Source organism: Bos grunniens, chromosome 1 (assembly GCF_055505025.1).
Source record: "Bos grunniens cultivar Pamir isolate PY7600 chromosome 1, Bosgru_T2T1.0, whole genome shotgun sequence".
Taxonomy (NCBI): Eukaryota; Metazoa; Chordata; class Mammalia; order Artiodactyla; family Bovidae; genus Bos; species Bos grunniens.
In genome coordinates this window covers 122,582,745-122,603,549 of record NC_141165.1, presented here as the reverse complement: position 1 = coordinate 122,603,549, position 20,805 = coordinate 122,582,745, and the positions used below count along the sequence as shown (strand labels likewise).

Sequence of the window (20,805 nt, the reverse complement as noted above, 5' to 3'; positions counted from 1 at the left end):
TTGAAATAGTAAAGGAAGGACCTTTCTATCCTTCACTCAGTTTCCCCTAGCCATAACAGGTTGTTTAACAATAATATAATATCAAATGCTGTTGGATTTCCTTTCTATAGTACACACCATCAGATGTGATGGCATCTTATCAGTACTCTGGTCAAGTTATTCTATCTTTTAGTAACTGTTAGCATCTCCTTGTCAAAAGCAATTGTTACTATATAGCTACAACATAATTTTTTTCTGATATGAAAATTTTCATAATGTCATACGTGTTTATAATTGTTTAATCCAAAATATATACTTCTGAATTTTATTAAGTTGTTTGCTGCACCTTTCCTGAAGGTGCAATCTACTTTTTCTCCCCTTGGTCTCACACTTGCCCTGGATTCTTTCCATAAGCTTTCTTATTCCCTTCTGTCTACTCACTATTTCAAATCTATTCAAGTTTTTCAAGTAAAAGCATGAGTGATAAGTCTCCCAGTTGTATCCAACTCTATGTGACACTATGTACTGTAGCCCACCAGTCTCTGCTATCCTTGGGATTCTCCAGGCAGGAATACTGGACTGGGTTGCCATGCCCTCCTCCAGGGGACCTTCCCAACCCAGGTATCAAACCCACATCTCTCATGTCTCCTGCATTGGCAGGTGGGTTCTTTACCACTATCATCCCCTGAGAAGCCCAAGTAGAAGCGGAGTCATCAAGAAATCTAAAATTTACATTATTATCGTACATTGCCTAGGGCAAGGAATCTTAAAGACATAATACTAAATGTTTAAAGATGCTAGAAAATAATCATTTAAAAAGCTTATTATAAATAAGTTTCTATTCTCTTTATGACTCCTGTTGCTCTTCTTTGAATCTGTCACACTTTGGTCAATATTAAAAAAATTAGTGCTGATTATGTAGTATCATATTTGTCATTTCACATGTGATTCTCTTATCAGACTAATCATTTAAATACATATAAGCTATTTTTCTTGGTTACCCCAAAGGAACTTGAGCTAAAACTAAATATGTAGTAGGAGTTACCGAATTCTTGCTAACTTCAAAAAGTAGTGGGAAAGCTTTACTTAGGGAAACTCACTTAAAAATGAAAATAAATACTCTAAAATTAAGATATTTAAATTATATTTTTATAGTACTTAATTATAACCATAGGAACAGCAAGAAAGCAAATATGGAAACTGAATAAAGAACATTTGAATAAAGAGAAAAAATGATTTATTAAGGAAAATAATTAGATATCACAAAATTGTTTTCTCTTGTAAGAATGCTTGGGATTAGTGGCAAATATGAAAAAAGAGAGACTTAAAGTGGTAAGAAAAATAGAAAGTAATTTAGAATACAAAAAAGGAACATGAAATAGATGACACAAAAAAGGAAAATTGCGATGAGATAAATAAGGTTACAGAAGGCATACAAAAAACAGAATTGGGAGAACTCATACAAAGAGATACTAGGACAAATTGAAGGTCAAGAACAGAAATAATTTACCAGTAGATACTCTATGCTTTGAAAGGAGATGGAAAAACAATAACAGTAATACAAGGTTACTGTACTCTCAAAGGCAAATGAGCTAGCTAGAAATAAAGTGATCATAGTGTCATATGTAACAGGCATCTTTTTACATATTATTAAAAACGATCATCAAAGAGCAATGAGAAAATATTTTGATATTTCCTTAAAATGTTAATATAGAAAGCACTGTATTTCTGTGCCTCAAATAATCACAGAAAAATAGAAAAATATACAGTGAGAATAAATTTTTCTGACAAAATAATCTAGCTTCTTACTTTAGCTAATAAGATGAACAAATAAAATGATCAACATTGAGTTTTTAAAGTTAAATGAAGAACACATATATTTTTATATTTACATAAAATAGGACGACAGTGTCTATTAGAAGATCTTTAAAGTGTTGAAAACACTTTTCCTATAATGGCATATAATTACATCATTATAAACTTTTAAATTAAGATTTTTTCCATTACATAATTTTCTAGGCCTTGTGTAATTTCCATTGTTTCTTAAAACAAGTAATTTTACTGCTTATGTAAAGTTATTTTTCAGTAGAGGCTTATAATCCTTACATAAATGTAACAAAGGATAACAAAGAGCTGAAGTTGTGCACTTGCCTGATCTGTAGTAGCTTTTATTAAAGGTGGCATTCTGTAGTTGTCCACTAGATGTCGCTGAGGATAAGGTTTTTTTCCCCCTTTAACGTCCTGAGTGAGTGAAGTCGTTCAGTCGTGTCCGACACTTCGCGACCCCGTGGACTGTAGCCCCCCAGGCTCCTCCGTCCATGGGATTCTTCAGGCAAGAATACTGGAGTGGGTTGCCATTTCCTTAATGTCCTGAACTCCTCTTCAACTCTTAAATACATAACCAGCAGACTCTTAACTCTTGGTTCATTATTCTTATGTAACAAATATTATATATGTTTGCATCCAGTTAAATTTCATTACTAACCAATATGAAGTTTCGAATGGATGTTTCTACCATATAAGTAAAAGAAGAAGAAAAAAAACCTAGGATTAATAATAGTCTTTGTTAGATACGAAGTACTTAAAACACTGAAGAAAAAATTAAGGCGGATCTTTGCTAGGGTAAAGGTTCTACGACTATGGAATTGTTCAGAGTATAGTTTTTAATTTTCAGTTGTGGGTGTGTTAGTTTCTTGGTCGTGTCCGACCGACTCTTTGCGACCCCATGGACTGTAGACCGACAGGCTCCTCCACCCATGGGATTCTCCAGGCAAGCATACTGGAGTGGGCTGCCATTTCCTTCTCCCAGGAAAAGACTTCCCTGGTAGCTTAGGAGGTAAAGTGTCTGCCTACAGCGCGGGAGACCTGGGTTTGATCCCTGGGTGAGGAAGATCCTCTGGAAAAGAAAATGACAACCCACTCCAGTATTCTTGCTTGGGAAATTCCAGGGGTGGAGGAGCCTGGTAGGCTACACCCCATAGGGTCACAAAGAGTCAGACACGACTGAGAGACTTCACTTCTTCTTCTCCCAGGAAGGATCTAATTCTAAGTTGCGGCTGCTGCTAAGTCGCTTCAGTCGTGTCCGACTCTGTGTGACCCCAGAGACGGCAGCCCACCAGGCTCCCCCGTCCCTGGGATTCTTCAGGCAAGAACACTGAAGTGGGTTGCCATTTCCTTCTCCAATGCATGAAAGTGAAAAGTGAAAGTGAAGACGCTCAGTTGTGTCCTACTCCTAGCAACCCCATGGACTGCAGCCTACCAGGCTCCTCCGTCCATGGGATTTTCCAGGCAAGAGTACTGGAGTGGGCTTACGCAATTAGCAGATACTGAGGAAGAACCTAATTTTCAGTTCAGTTCAGTTCAGTCGCTCAGTTGTGTCCGACTCTTTGCGACCCCATTAATCACAGCAAGCCAGGCCTCCCTGTCCATCACCAACTCGCAGAGTTCACCCAGACTCACGCCCATCGAGTCAGTGATGCCATCCAGCCATCTCATCCTCTGTCATCCCCTTTTCCTCCTGCCCCCAATCCCTCCCAGCATCAGAGTCTTTTCCAATGAGTCAACTCTTCGCATGAGGTGGCCAAAGTACTGGAGTTTCAGCTTTAGCATCATTCCTTCCAAAGGAATCCCAGGGCTAATCTCCTTCAGAATGGACTGGTTGGATCTCCTTGCAGTCCAAGCGACTCTCAAGAGTCTTTTCCAACACAAAAGCATCAATTCTTCGGCGCTCAGCCTTCTTCACAGTCCAACTCTCACATCCATACATGACCACAGGAAAAACCATAGCCTTGACTAGACAGACCTTTGTTGGCAAAGTAATGTCTCTGCTTTTGAATATGCTATCTAGGTTGGTCATAACTTTCCTTCCAAGGAGTAAGCGTCTTTTAATTTCATGGCTGCAGTCACCATCTGTAGTGATTTTGGAGCCCAGAAAAATAAAGTCTGACACTGTTTCCCCATCTGTTTCCCATGAAGTGATGGGACCGGATGCCATGATCTTCGTTTTCTGAATGTTCAGCTTTAAGCCAACTTTTTCACTCTCCACTTTCACTTTCATCAAGAGGCTTTTTAGTTCCTCTTCACTTTCTTCCATAAGGGTGGTGTCATCTGCATATCTGAGGTTATTGATATTTCTCCCAGCAATCTTGATTCCAGCTTGTGCTTCTTTCAGCCCAGTGTTTCTCACGATGCACTCTGCATATAAGTTAATAAGCAGGGTGACAATATAAGCCTTGACATACTCCTTTTCCTATTTGGAACCAGTCTGTTGTTCCATGTCCAGTTCTAACTGTTGCTTCCTGACCTGCATACAAATTTCTCAAGAGGCAGATCAGGTGGTCTGGTATTCCCATCTCTTTCAGAATTTTCCACAGTTTATTGTGATCCACACAGTCAAAGGCTTTGGCATAGTCAATAAAGCAGAAATAGATGTTTTTCTGGAACTCTCTTACTTTTTCCGTGATCCAGCAGATGTTAGCAATTTGATCTCTGGTTCCAGGCTTATGCAATTAACAGATACTGGGTTTTTAAAAAATCAGTTTTACCAATTATTTTGTATTCATGGATAAATTTTATTGTTGCAGGCTTCAATATTTCATATTTTAGCTAGCTTGTATCTCTCAATAGAGATCATCCTAAGAGAAATATTTTATGTTATTAAGAGATGACCAAGTTGATGTAGACTTATACTCTTTTCTTCTAAAGAGTAAAAAAATCTTATTCTTCTGAGTTCCCAGCAGGGCACTGTGCTTGTCTCAAGAAGTTGGAGGCATGCTTACAAGCTACCATGTTGCTGTTCAGGAGTGAGGGCTTGATTAATGGGCAGCTTTGCTTATTTTAACCATTCTCTGTAAACTAAAATTGCATATTACTTTTTTGCAACTGTAGCCTACAAAAAGTATTTTTAACATTAAATGTGGAACTAGTCCTAGAGCGTACCATGATTGATAAATTTGCCACTGTAATTCAATAAATATCCCTTGGAAAAAGAAATACTTTGCTTAGAGGGAACATTTTATTTCTGTTTTTCATTAATTTATTGTTATTTCCTATTATGTTCTAATGCTAACTACTTTTCATTGATGTGCATTCTCCCAAAATATGACCTAATCTCTGGGATTAAATTTGGCACTTAAGAAATGTGTTAATTCTTCCAGTCACTAGGACAAAAAGCAAAGTGAGTGTTTTATTGTGTGAAATGGTACTCTAGGGACTAAATTAGTCTTCCACACTGCCTAACCCAAGGAAAAGCCTGGTGCATTATTAACTGTAAGCGCAGGGTCAAATTTTACTAGAGAAATGGAATTGGATCAGTCTTCTGATTTTATCTCTAAACTTTGAATATGTAACTCCAGCAATAAAGCATCTCAAAAAGAAAGAGCAGGCTACTCAACTGCCAGTCTGAAAAAAATTTAATACACATTAGACAATAACTGTTATTAATATGTAATGGGATATAAAATAAATTTTATTTAAATAAAATTCCCCAAGGCCAATAGTAAAAATATAAGTAGTGAACAAAAGCTGAAGAATAAGTAATTTGTAAACTTGAGAATAATAATCTAAAGCTTATGATACATTAAGCTGTCCAAGTTTTAGAATGTTTACCATACCCAGAATTTTGAAACTGAAATAAATATGTATATGGGGCTCTTAAAGAAAATGTTTAAAGAGCTGCCACAACAGGAAAAAAAAAATTGTAGCACATTAATCTACTGGTCTGAAATATAGTTTCACATAATGCAACATGGAGGTTGAAGGTAAAGTCCACCTTCCTGAAGCTCAGTGATAATTGTGTAAAGCAGAGGTTTCAGTATGGTGTAACTCTGTGATCTTCCCTCTGTTTGTCCTGCAGAACATTAGGTTTTCTTGTATTGGTAAGTTAATGTTTCTGTACTTCCTGGAAGATACTGTATAGGAGTGGAATTAGGGGTCAATAGGGAAAAAGGTGTTGTGTGCATCTTTCTGCTCCAGTATTACTCCCTTTTCAGAGGTCACTATTTCACATTGTGTTGTTTGGTATGGTTTAGTTCAATACTTTATCATACCCTGCAAAGACAATTACTTCTTTGGCTGCCTGATCCCATTAGTCACTTAGGGAGATTAATCTGATGAACTCATTTACATAGAATGGTTGTAGAAAGAATGTGTGATTCTTTTTCCCAATTACTTGTTTCAATGTGTGGAATATTGCATATCACCAGGGAAAATATCTAAGGGACACAGGGTATTCAAAGCTCTTTGGTACTTTGTCATACAGTATCCAACATCTATTGTCTTCAAAAATAATAATTTATTGCAAGCATACTTTCAAAAATAAATTAAGATGATTTACATGAAATGGCTTAAAGAATAAAACTACCCAGCTTTGGATGAAAATATAAGAATCATATAACTAAAGAAAGGCAATGTCAAAGAATGTTCAAACTACCAAACAACTGGACACATCTCACACACTAGTAAAGTAATGCTCAAAATTCTCCAAGCAAGGCTTCAACAGTACATGAACCATGAACTTCCAGATGTACAAGCTGGATTTAGAAAAGGCAGAGGAACCGGAAATCAAATTCCAACATCTGCTGGATCATCGAAAAAGCAAGAGAGTTCCAGAAAAACATACTTTTGCTTTATTGACTATGCCAAAGACTTTGACTGTGTGGATCACAATAAACTGTGGAAAATTCTTAAAGGCATGGGAATACCAGGCCACCTGACCTGCCTCCTGGAAATCTGTATGCAAGCCAAGAAGCAACAGTTAGAACTGGACATGGAACAACAGACTGGTTCCAAATCAGGAAAGGAGTATGTCAAGGCTGTATTTTGTCACCCTGCTTATTTAACTTATATGTAGAGTACATCATGCAAAATGCCAGGCTGGATGAAGCAACAGCTGGAATCAAGATTGCCGGGAGAAATAGCAATAACCTCAGATATGCAGATGACACTACTCTTATGGCAGAAAGTGAAGAGGAACTAAAAAGCCTCTTGATGAAAGTGAAAGAGGAGAGTGAAAAAATTGGCTTAAAACTCAACATTCAGAAAACTAAGATCATTGTATTTGGTCCCATCACTTCATGGCAAACAGATGGGGAAACAATGGAAACAGTGACAGTGGTTATTTTCTTGGGCTCCAAAATCACTGCAGATTGTGACTGCAGCCATGAAATTAAAAGATGCTTGCTCCTTGGAAGAAATGCCATGACCAACCCAGACAGCATACAAAAAAGCAGATACATTACTTTACCAACAAATGTCTGTCTCCTCAAGGCTATGGTTTTTCCAGTAGTCATGTATGGATGTGAGAGTTGGACTATAAAGAAAGCCAAGCACTGAAAAATTGATGCTTTTGAACTCTGGTGTTGAAGAAGACTCTTGAGAGTCCCTTGGACTGCAAGGAGATCCAGCCAGTCAAACCTAAGGAAATCAGTTCTGAATATTCATTGGAAGGACTGATGCTGAAGCTGAAACTACAATACTTTGACCACCTGATGAGAAGAACCAACTGATTGGAAAAGACACTGATGCTTGGAAAGATTGAAGGTGGGAGGAGAAGGGGATGACAGAGGATGAGATAGTTGGATGGCATCATCAACACGATGGACTTGAGTTTGAATAGACTCTAGGAGTTGGTGATGGACAGGGAAGCCTGGCATGCTGCAGTCCACGGGGTTGCAAAGAGTCGGACACGACTGAGTGACTGAACTGAACTGAACTGAAAGGAACATTGTTATCTTAAAAAAAATTCAGGGGTAGAAAACAATGAAGCATAAAATTTAGCTTTGGGACACCTTGTGTCTATGGCAGAATGAAAGCAAAACAATATACACTCCACCTTATGGTGAGTCACTGTCTAACTCTGAACTTGCAGAGGAATTTTCATCCAGGGATAAGATATATGCATAGGACCAGAAATAATAAAGAGACACCAGTATCTCAGTGCTGGCTGTTGCTGCTGCTACTAAGTCACTTCAGTCGTGTCCGACTCAGTGTGACTCCATAGATGGCAGCCCACCAGGCTCCCCCATCCCTGGGATTCTCCAGGCAAGAACACTGGAGTGGGTTGCCATTTCCTTATCCAATGCATGAAAGTGAAAAGTGAAAAGTGAAAGGAAAGTCGCTCAGTCATGCCTGACTCTTCGTGACCCCATGGACTGCAGCCCACCAGGCTCCTCTGTCCATGGGATTTTCCAGGCAAGAGTACTGGAGTGGGGTGCCAAGTTCAGGTGAAATGGATAGACAGTAGAGGACACTGGAATCCTTAACTCATGGGTGACATCATTATAATCTTATGTATGCAAAGAAGATGTAAGAATTCCTTTTATTTTCTCATCTTCGGTGAAAGAGCAAAGAAGGTACTAGTTTAAATACATTTGGTAAAGTACCAAAAACCCTATTATTGAAACAAGTCCATTCTGAAGGAGATCAGCCCTGGGATTTCTTTGGAAGGAATGATGCTAAAGCTGAAACTCCAGTACTTTGGCCACCTCATGCGAAGAGTTGACTCATTGGAAAAGACTCTGATGCTGGGAGGGATTGGGGGCAGGAGGAGAAGGGGACGACAGAGGATGAGATGGCTGGATGGCATCACTGACTCGATGGGCGTGAGTCTGAGTGAATTCGGGGAGTTGGTGATGGACAGGGAGGCCTGGCGTGCTGCGATTCATGGGGTCGCAAAGAGTCGGACATGAATGAGCGACTGATCTGATCTGATCTGATCTGATTACATTTTTAAACCAAATGAAAATAGCCATTTGAGTTTTCTTATTCTATTTTTCAATTTAAATATTTATTTCTTACTATTATAAAGTTTAACCTGCATTCATAGGCTTTTTTATGATTTGGCACACAAAGCAATACAGTATTTGTGGATTTTAGACTAGATGTGTTAATTAACTTGAAATGCTATTTGAAAGAGCATGGGAAGGTCCCAGGTTTCTTGAAAATGTGTTTAGCTGTCTTCTAAAATTGTTTTGTTTGCTTAGATTTTACAAAATAACACACTGCTGAAGTCTAATAATTCAACTGTTTGGGTAACATTCATCAAGGCTAGTCAGTCCCAACCTCTGCTCTTGGCATTATCAGGATCTTCAAGAATTATATCACTTCCAACTTGTAGCTGTAAATGGCATTGGTAAAGGCAGTTTCAATGACATTAATCAAGATTTTGTCTTGACACACAATGAATAGGAAATTAGAAATAATGCGGTACCTCAACACACCATTCTGCCTGGCTTTATTACAACCCTCTGTAAGCAATTTCCCACTGTTACATAGACAATTAAAATTCATGTGAACTAGGATGGAAAAAAGTCTAATTGGTGTGAAATCATTTTGATTTACTATGTTAAAATTTGAAAATAGAGTAGAGAATTGGGGGGAGAGTTTTAAATATGTTTGTAAAAGAGGATTGATCTACTTACAGGAATGCTTAGAATTTAAAAAATGTAGTTCCTAGAACTAAGAGTTTATTAAAGTTCCAAAGTGCCTACCCATGAATGCAGGCATGCCGTCAATAGAAGTAGAATAATAATACAGTCTCTGGGCAGCCAAAAATGAGCCTCAGTCATCATAACCTCATACTTTAGATTAAGGGATTATGAAGAATTTAGTTAGTCTCCATGCATGTCTCCAGAAAAATAAACACACATACAGGATACACATAAGATAGTTCAGAGCATGCATTTAAATGGGCTTCCACATTTGATTATAAAAAAATACAAATTTATTAAGAGTATCTTTGTATTCATTACACAGAGCCCTAAAGGAAATTCATTCTATTAACGTGTGAGCTCTTTCAGCTGTGACACTTTATTCTATCTTCTATACTTTGCTAGTGAAAGGTTGTTGTTGAACAAAAAAAGACGCGGGGATCCTCGGCCCCCGGAGGAGAAGAATGCAATCCAGGGCCAGAGATAAGGCTTGATCGCTCAGAGCTTTTGTGTAATAAAGTTTTATTAAAGTATAAAGGAGACAGAGAAAGCTTCTAACGTAGGCATCAGAAGGGGGCAGAAAGAGTACCCCCTGCTAGTCTTCAGCTGAATGTTATATAGTCACTGCTGCTGCTGCTGCTAAGTCGCGTCAGTCGTGTCCAACTCTATGCGACCCCATAGATGGCAGCCCACCAGACTGCCCCATCCCTGGGATTCTCCAGGCAAGAACACTGGAGTGGGTTGCCATTTCCTTCTCCAATGCATGAAAGTGAAAAGTGAAAGTGAAGTCGCTCAGTAGTGTCTGACTCTTAGCGACCCCATGGACTGCAGCCCACCAGGGTCCTCTGTCCATGGGATTTTCCAGGCAAGAGTACTGGAGTGGGGTGCCAAAGTCTGTTAATAAAAGAAAAGAATGTCTTAAAACTCAGAATGGCACCAGGCCCCTCATCCATAAAATGCATTTTGGGATAATCTTGGCACCAAATTGTTCATCCTGGGTCATAAAATGATTAACTTGAATCTTGAAGAAGGGCAGATCACCATACAAATAGTTTCATTTACATAGATTAGGGGAACAATATCTGAGTATAACATACTGGTTTGTCAAGTAGATTCTGAGCCAAGAGGTGGAACCGACTTGAAGACAGAGTTTGGGGTAAATGCACAGCGTATTAGCATAGCTTAAGACAAACATTTCCATAAGAAAAAGGCATTGGTTATCTCTAAGTTTGAGAATAGTTAACTTCAGGTTAAACCAGGTGTCATTATGGCAACACAGTATTTTAAGAGAAACCTCCTTTTAAATGTGTATAGTGAAGGAAAAAATATCACTAGTTCGTTTCCTCCTGCCACTTAAGAGAGATAAAAATGTCTGACACTTGCAGGCTATTTCCTCCTTTGGAGACCCCTGGCCTTCCTGCCTGTTACCCTCTCACTAGTAACAGAATAGTATAAATTATAGATATTTAGGAGGGTATATCTTAAACATGATTTAGTTCAGTTCAGTTCAGATCAGATCAGTCGTTCAGTCATGTCTGACTCTTTGCAACCTCATGGACTGCAACATGCCAGGCTTTACTGTCCATCACCAACTCCTGGAGCTTACTCAAACTGATGTCCATTGAGTCGGTGATGCCATCCAACCATTTCGTATTCTGCCATCCCCTTCTCCTCCCTCCTTCAATCATTCCCAGCATCAGGGTCTTTTCAAATGAGTCAATTCTTCACATCAGGTGGCCAAAGTATTTGTTTCAGCTTCAGCATCAGTCCTTCCAATGAATATTCAGAGTTGATTTCCTTTAGGATTGACTGGTTGGATCTCCTAGCAGTCCAAGGGACTCTCAAGAGTCTTCTCCAACACCACAGTTCAAAAGCATCAATTCTTAGGTGCTCAAGCTTTCTTTATAGTCCAACTCTCATATCCATGCATGACAACTGGAAAAACCATAGCCTTGACCAGATGGACCTTTGTTGGCAAAGTAATGTCTCTGCTTTTTAATATGCTGTCTAGGTTGGTCACAGCATTTCTTCCAAGGAGCAAGTGTCTTTTAATTTCATGGCTGCAGTCACAATCTGCAGTGATTTTGGAGCCCAAGAAAATAAACTGTCACTGTTTCCATTGTTTCCCCATCTGTTTGCCATGAAGTGATGAGACCGAATACAATGATCTTCGTTTTCTGAATGTTGAGTTTTAAGCCAACTTTTTCACTCTCCTCTTTCACTTTCATCAAGAGGCTCTTTAGTCCTTTGCTTTCTGCCATAAGGGTGGTTTCATCTGCATATCAGAGGTTATTGATATTTCTCCTGGCAATCTTGATTCCAGCTGGTGCTTCATCCAGCCTGGCATTTTGCATGATGCACTCTGCATATAAGTTAAATAAGCAGGGTGACAAAATACAGCCTTGACATACTCCTTTCCTGATTTGGAACCAGTCTGTTGTTCCATGTTCAGTTCTAACTGTTGCTTCTTGGCTTGCATACAGATTTCTCAGGAGGCAGGTCAGGTGGTCTAGTATTCCCAACCCTTTAAGAATTTTCCACAGTTTGTTGTGATCAACACAGTTTGTTGTGATCAACACAGTTTGTTGTGATCCACACATGATTTAGGGGGAAAATTATAGCTGCCTGTTGTAAGATTATTTTTGGTTTTTAAATGCCTGCATAGTAATTATGTCAATATATCTTCTATCAATTCTAAATATTAGGCAAAGTCATATTCAGCTAATGGTAGATAATCACTTGTCCCTTTAAGGTGGATTTAAAAAAATATTTAAAGTTATTCATTAGGAGAATATCTTGGTTTGCTAATAAAAATATAAAAATGAACTATAATTTCATCATTATGACTATATATTTAATTTTAAAGTTCAAATCTCAACTTTAGGATATATCCATGGAGAACTGAAATTTATCACTGAAGAAGGCAAAAACTTCTGATCACACTTGACCCAAGTAAAATTTATGGGCCCCAATTAATAACTTGATTCTGAGGATACAAAGAGGTATAAAACCAGCACCTGTCTCAAGATTGCTTATATTTCAGTCATGGATACTGACATGTAACAAATGGTGAGATTACAAGGCAGCTGGGGGATGGGTCAATGTACAGAATACAGTGTGAGATAGCAGAGGAGGGAAAATCAGTGCTATTGTGGGTGTCAGAAAGAGGCTGTTCATAGCAGGCCTCAGAAAAATGACTCAGAATGAACTAGGCATATAAGACTGTTCAAGGTATTCCAGGCAGAGAAAACTCTGTGCTGAAGTATATTGTTATTCTAGGAAGAAAAATAAAGATATATGACAGGTGGCTGGGTGAGAGTCCAGGCAAGGCTGAAGAAATAGATTGGGAACAAGTTGCCTAAGACCTCCTGTGTTCTGCCAAGAAATTCTGAATTAATCCTATAAATGGTAAGGAACTTACTGATGATTTTAGAGCCAGTGAATCACCTATATCTATAGGTCTAGACACAGAATCATAGCAAGAAATTGGATGTGGTGACACACTTTTGTTATGGAATATTTCAACAACAAGTATGTTTGGAGGGAGGCATAATTGAAGAAAATGACAAGGTTCATAGCTGGGGCTTCTGAGTTGGCCAGTTGGTTTACTAGTTGACTAGCAACATATCCTGGGTATGTCCTTAGTGCTCTGAGCCTTACTTCCCCATGTATGAAATGGTGATGAAATGGAACCCTCCTTAAAGGTTATAGTCAGGTTTATATGAGGAAAGTTAATGTGTGCATGCCAGGATACTTGATAAATATTAGTGCTATTTCCTGAAAAATTATCTGGACACTTTAAGTCATAATCTGTAACTAAAAGGATAAAATGTACTCAGTGTTGCTGAGTGATAAAATGTACGCAGGTTGCTAAAGAAGGATATCCCATAGCCACAGGTATTCAATATCTGATTTTAATACTTATAATCCTTTCCTGTCAGATGATTTTTCTTTCTAATGGCTAAAACCAATATCTTATAAATGGCTTAATTTTCTTTCTTCTTTAGTGATAGAGAAGGAAGAAAACAATGGTCCTTTTCTGTGAAGAATTGTTTATGGATGCAAAGATATAAAAAATTCTTCTTATAAGTACATATTTCTGGGCCTAATAACATACCTATTGAGTCAGAATATCTGTGTCTTGGACCTTGATATTGAATATTTATTCTTTCTATCATTTTAATAATCACCAGTATCTGAAATCCAATTTCTTCATGCTCTTTTCATCTTTTCTCCCCTTCCCCTCTTTTTTGCTTTTAACATTTCAGAACATAATATGTATATAATGCATATACATATATACACACAATGGGATATTACTCAGCCATAGAAAGGAATGAAATAGTGTCATTTGCAGAAATGCTGATAATCTAGAGACTGTTACAGAGTGGAGCCAGAAAAAGAGAAGCAAATATTATGTAACATGGCTTACATGAGAAATCTAGAAAGTGGTTCAAATAAACTTACTGACAGAATCGAAATAGAGTCATAGATGTAGAGAACAAAGTTACAGTTATCAAGGGGGGAAGAGGAAGTGGGATGAATTGGGAGAATGAGATTAACGTATATACACTGCTGCTGCTGCTGCTGCTAAGTCGCTTCAGTCGCGTCCGACTCTGTGCGACCCCATAGACGGCAGCCCACCAGGCTCCCCCGTCCCTGGGATTCTGCAGGCAAGAACACTGCAATGGGTTGCCATTTCCTTCTGCAATGCATGAAAGTGAAAAGTGAAAGGGAAGTCGCTCAGTCGTGTCCGACTCTTCTCGACCCCATGGACTACAGCCCACCAGGCTCCTCCGTCCATGGGATTTTCCAGGAAAGAGTGCTGGAGTGGGGTGCCATTGCCTTCTCCAATATATACACACTACTATGTATAAAATAGATAACAAATGAGAAACTACTGTTTAGCACAGGGAACTTTACTGAATCATCTGCGGTAACCTAAATGGGAAGGAAATCTAAAAAAGAGTGGATATATGTATATGTATGACTTATTCACTTCACTGTGTAGCACAAACTGACACAAAACAAACATACTCCAATAAAAATTTTGTGAAAATTCTTCCCACTTTTCTGTGTTAATGATTTTTATCATGACATATATGTATAATGGCTTCCCTGGTGGCTCAGACAGTAAAGAATCTGCCTGCAATACAGGAGACCTGGGGTCAATCCCTGGGTCAGGAAGATTGCCTTCAGGAGGGCGTGGCAATCCACTCCAGTATTCTTGCCTGGAGAACCCTATGAACAGAGGATCCTGGCAAGCTACAGTCCATGGAATTGCAAACAACTGTACATGACTGAGCGACTAATCAGCACATCAGATCAGATCAGATCAGTCACTCAGTCGTGTCCGACTCTTTGCGACCCCATGAATCCCAGCACGCCAGGCCTCCCTGTCCATCACCAACTCCCGGAGTTCACTCAGACTCATGTCCATCGAGTCAGTGATGCCATCCAGCCATCTCATCCTCTGTCGTCCCCTTCTCCTCCTGCCCCCAATCCCTCCCAGCATCAGAGTCTTTTCCAATGAGATGATTATACAGTGGAAGTGAGAAATAAATTTAAGGGCCTAGATCTGATAGAGTGCCTGATGAACTATGGAATGAGGTTCGTGACATTGTACAGGAGACAGGGATCAAGACCATTCCCATGGAAAAGAAATGCAAAAAAGCAAAATGGCTGTCTGGGGAGGCCTTACAAATAGCTGTGAAAAGAAGAGAAGTGAAAAGCAAAGGGGAAAAGGAAAGATATAAACATCTGAATGCAGAGTTCCAAAGAATAGCAAGAAGAGATAAGAAAGCCTTCCTCAGCGATCAATGCAAAGAAATAGATGAAAACAACAGAATGGGAAAGACTAGGGATCTCTTCAAGAAAATTAGAGATACCAAGGGAACATTTCATGCAAAGATGGGCTCAATAAAGGACAGAAATGGTATGGACCTAACAGAAACCAGCACATACACTGGTATAATGTATGCTGCTGCTATTGCTGCTAAGTCGCTTCAGTCATGTCCGACTCTGTGCAACCCCAGAGATGGCAGCCCACCAGGCTCCACCGTCCCTGGGATTCTCCAGGCAAGAACACTGGAGTGGGTTGCCATTTCCTTCTCCAATGCATGAAAGTGAAAAGGGAAAGTCAAGTCACTCAGTCGTGTCTGACTCTTAGCAACCCCATAAACTGCAGCCTACCAGGCTCCTCCGCCCATGGGATTTTCCAGGCAAGAGTACCGGAGTGGGTTGCCGTTGCCTTCTCCTGTATAATGTATAACATAGCAATATTTACTATGTTTAATATATAAAAATATATAAGATAGCATACTCACAACAATCCTATGTGGTAAAGTTGTTAAATGAGGACACCGTCTAATGTATACTCACTGCCTTGTGACTGAAATGCAGCTAAAAGTGGCATTAGAGATTGGTGCTTTCGGCAATGACTGGATTATACCCATTCCTTCTCCAATTTTAGGAGATCTCTCTGTTATATGATACTAGAAAAGTTGTCTCACACTAGGATATCTGGAAAGTGCCTCTCATTCTCTATTTGTAAAATCAAGATAACCATAGTAATTATGTTTGAGGCTGCTGTCTCCAATGTTTATTACTGTTATTCCTTTTATTTTTTTTAATCACTATTACAACTTGCCATCAATAACTACAGCCTCCTGCTTCACAAAGGTGAAATAAGTGTTCACTTAATCTTCCACTTTATACACCACTCACTCTAATAAGGATAACTAAGTATTCAATGATCATTCCTTTGGAAGGAAAATAAAAAGGGTAGAATCTTCATTATCCTCATTTGAAACGTGGATAACTTTATAACAAATTAATGCTTTATCCTTTACAATTTTTTTTCTGTCCACCAGAGTGTTTAAAAAGTTAACTATTAAAGATAAAGAAGAAGCTAAAGAGAAGCTAAAGGCAAAGGAGAAAAGGAAAGATATACCCATTTAAATGCAGAGTTCCAAAGAAAAAAAAGGAGAGATAAGAAAGCTTTCCTCGGTGATCAGCACAAAGAAATGGAGGAAAACAATAAAATGGGAAATACTAGCGATCTCTTCAAGAAAATTAGAGGTAACAAGGGAACATTTCATGCAAAGAAGGGCACAATAAAGGGTAGGAATGGTATTGATCTAACAGAAGCATAAGATGTTAAGACGAGGTGGCAAGAATACACAGAACAACACTACAAAGATCTTCACAACCCAGATAATAACAGTGGTGTGATCACTCACCTAGAGCCAGACATCCTGGAATGCAAAGTCAAGTGGGCCTTAGAAAGCATCATTATGAACAAAGCTAGTGGAAGTGACTGAATTCCAGTTTAACTATTTCAAAATCTAAAAGATGATGCTATCCAGTGCTGCACTCAATATGCCAGCAAATTTGGAAAACTCAGCAGTGGCCACAGGACTGGAAAAGGGCAGTTTTCATTCTAATCCCAAACAAATGCAATGCCAAATCATGTTCAAACTATCGCACAATTGTAGTCATCTCACATGCTAGCAAAGTAATGCTCAAAATTTTCTTTTTTTTTTTTATACTTTTTATTTTTTTAATTTAATTTTATTTTTAAACTTTACAATATTGTGTTAGTTTCACCAAATAAAATTTTCCAACCAAGGCTTCAACAGTAGATGAACTATGAACTTCCAGATGTTCAAGCTGGATTTAGAAAAGGCAGAAGAACTGGAGATCAAATTGCTAACATCTATTGGATCATTGAAAAAGCAAGAGAATTCCAGAAGAACATCTACTACTGCTTTAATGATTATGCCAAAGCCTTTGACTTTGTGGATCACAACAAACTGTGGAAAATTCTAAGAAAGATGGGAATAGCAAACCACCTTACCTGCCTCCTGAGATATCTATATGCAGGTCAAGAAACAACAGTTAGAACTGGACATGGAATAAGAAACTGGTTCCAAATCAGGAAAGGAGTATGTCAAGGCTGTATTTTGTCATCTGGCTTATTTAACTTATATGCAGAGTATATCATAAGAAATGCTGGGCTGAATGAAGCCCAAGGTAGAATCAAGATTGCCAGGAGAAATATCAATACCACCCTTAAGGCAGAAAGTGAGGAAGAACTAAAGAGCTTCTTGATGAAAGTGAGAGAGGAAAGTGAAAAAATTTGCTTAAAACTCAACATTAAGAAAACTAAGATCATGCCATCCTGTCCCATCACTTCATGGCAAATAGATGAGGAAACAAGGGGAACGAACAGTCACAGACTTTGTTTTCTTGGACTCCGAAATCACTGCAGGTGGTGATCACAGCCATGAAATCAAAGATGCTTGCTCCTTGGAAGAAAAGCTATGACCAACCTAGATAGCATATTAAAAAGCAGAGACATTACTTTGCCAAGAAGGGTCCATCTAGTCAAAGCTATGGTTTTTCCAGTAGTTATGTATAGATGTGAGAGTTAGAGTACAGAGAAAGCTAAACACCAAAAAATTGATGCTTTTGAACTGTGGTGTTGGAGACAACTCTTGAGTCCCTTGGACTGCAAGGAGGTCAAACCAGTCAATGCTAAAGGAAATCAATCCTGAATATTCATTGGAAGGATTGATGTTGAAGCTGAAACTCCAATACTTTGGTCACCTGATGCAGAGAACTGACTCATTTGAAAAGACCCTGATGCTGGGAAAGACTTAAGGCAGGAAGAGAAGGTGACGGCAGAGGATGTCATCACCTAGATGATGGACATGAGTTTGAGAAGGCTCCAGGAATTGGTGATGGACAGGGAAGCCTGGCGTGCTGCAGTCTGTGGGGTCACAAAGATTGGACACGACTGGGTGACTCAACTGACTGTTTTTTTTTTTAGTCCACCATAGTGTTCAAGGGTTTCCCTTGTGGCTCAGCTGGTAAAGAATCCACCTGCAATGCCGGAGACTTGGGTTTGATTCCTGGGTTGGGAATATCCCCTGGAGAAGGAAAAGGCTGCCCACTCCAGTATTCTGGCCTGGAGAATTCCATGGACTGTATAGTCTATGGGGTCGCAAATAGTTGGATACGACTGATGGACTTTCACTCCCTCACTCACTCACAGTGTTCAAAATGTCAACCTTACAAAATGAGCCTCAAAACACAGGGGGTGCTGTTTAAATGACAGGGCCCTGCGCCCTCTTTCCAATCTACAATGATCTGCATCTTGTGGGGAAAGCCACATATCAAAAATTTTATAAGTATTCAAGATAATTCCTGTAAACATAAAGCTTGATAGTCACTGGTGTAATCACCATGAAAATCTCTGTTCTGTATTATATGTTTTAATATGTATTGATCTACTGTGTATGCATAGAATAATTTTCCCCAAGTATTAGTATCCCTTTTTCTCAGAAAATCTCCCTTCTCATGTCTGATCTGTATTAAAAAGTGTAAAATTTCTTCCCCAGTAAATGGCTATCATCAGACAATCTTAAAAATGATTTGATGGATGTCATCATCCAAGGGACTGTTTCAAATATTGATTATCACTGAATCAAAACAGACAACCAAGAATTGTATAGTTGCCTTTAGGACCAATGATAAACTTGATAACTGTTTATTGATTGCCAAAAATCTGAATACAAGTCAAAGTTCAAGATGATATTTATAAATCTGAGTTTAGTGAGTGAACCTTGAAGCAGATAAACTATATTAGGCCTATAAACAGAATTAGTTTGACTTGCACATTATTATTTTTTCAACTGTACTGTATGTTGAGACTCAACAAATCAGAAGATTACAAATAAGTTTTCAGATTTCTAGTCTCTTATTTAAAAATGTTAAATCTAAAACAGCTGCCCTATGTAATCATATTGGAGCTAAATAGAGGCTATCCTTTCTGGTGGATGTGTGCAGTTCAGGAAAACTTATTCCACATAAGCGCATTTCTGTCATTGACACTACTTGCCCAATTCCCCTGGGCATGAGAGTTTGCAACTCTTTTTCTAGATCTTTGGCAAACATCAACTACATTATCAAAGGCAAGGATAAAAAACATTTATACGATGGGTACATGAATTAATTAATCTGAAAAACTAACAAATTAAAAAATTTTAACTTGTAACTGTGAGATTGTATAGTCACAATTTTTGTTAAGGAGCTCTAATCTCTAAGACACCTAATAATTAGGCAATCTAGATTGTCTATTTTCCATTTATTATGGAGTTAAATGTGAAAATTAAACTCAAATTCTTACTACAATTTATCTTTGTAATGCTATTCTAGAAAAGGAGAAGGGTTAGACATTTATAACTCAAAATAAGAATCATCTTGCAATTCTCAAACTGTCATATTAATGATTTTTAGTATCCTAAATTTACCTAACAAACTAAACTCATAGAGTTGTATTTTCTAGGGTCATATTGTTTTTGGTTTGAGGAATAAAAATTCAGTTATGTAGTAACCATGCATCGTATCCTAACCACTATCATCATTTACCATTTATTCCAGTATAACTGAATATTTGTTAAACTAGTTTCATTCATAAGATATATGTTTACCATCCAAATCCAATATCACTTTAAAGGGATACTTTGAATCACTATGCTTAAAATTATGTAAGAATATCTTGAAAATATATTGAAACAATTCCAGGGAAAAGACCCTTTTTTTTTTCTGTTCATTGGAGTTTTCCATGTAGATTCTTTAAACAGGTGTTCTCATCAAAATGAAGCAAAAACGACAGATTTATTTTTTACCTTTCAGACTGTCAGCTTTTCATAGAATATATTTCCAGATTCTACTTATTAATCTAACATAAAATGTTACTGAGAATGTAACTGGCCTTGGTCTTTTTCAGGAATTAGAGAGTATATTTTCAAAGGGAAAAAAATGCAAGTGTAGGTCATATTGCCTTAATCCTACATTTGTTCTTTTATATGATGCACTCTGAATTAGAATAAATGGAGACCATACCAACACTTGTTCTATGAGTCACAGTCCAGAGTCAGAGCAGGCATGGATTTGAGGAATGTAATGATTCTTATCCAAACTAATGTCTAGTATTTGTCCACATTAAATTCTTTCTTTGTTTTTTAATGTGAGAAGAATTCAATAAATAATACATTTCCTTTTCACTCCCCAGTGTTCTTGTTAGAAGTTCAAGTTACATTCACTCATCCATTTTATTTATTGATTTGGTAAGCTTACTATTCCTGGCAGGCTTTGAAAGCATGGCTGAATGAATTTATGAATGAAAATTGCCAAATTATAATTCTTGCCTTTACCATCATTTGTCACAACTTTTAGGAAAAAAATCAATCCCAAGTCCTTTAACATCCCTTTCAAATCCCTAAGAAGTACTGGTGCTGTTGCAGCAAAGGTATTGGGATATCAAATGCTGCCAAAATTTCAAGCATGACTTTTGTTAGGAGCTTCAAATAATAGCAGAAGATATTTGTAC

The 20,805-nt window shown here is 38.1% G+C and overlaps 1 long non-coding RNA gene across 2 annotated transcripts in view; it reads right to left on the bottom strand.

The window, feature by feature from the left end:
• LOC147380189 (uncharacterized) overlaps positions 1-20,805 on the bottom strand; it is a 144,430-nt gene that overhangs the window by 10,713 nt on the left and 112,912 nt on the right. The window contains exon 3 of one of the 2 annotated variants that reach the window (XR_015134931.1): positions 1,201-2,367. The exons of the other annotated variant lie outside the window; for it this stretch is intronic. This is a non-coding gene — a long non-coding RNA (uncharacterized LOC147380189). Of the gene's footprint in view, positions 1-1,200; positions 2,368-20,805 lie in introns of those variants that run through there. 2 annotated transcript variants of the gene reach the window in all.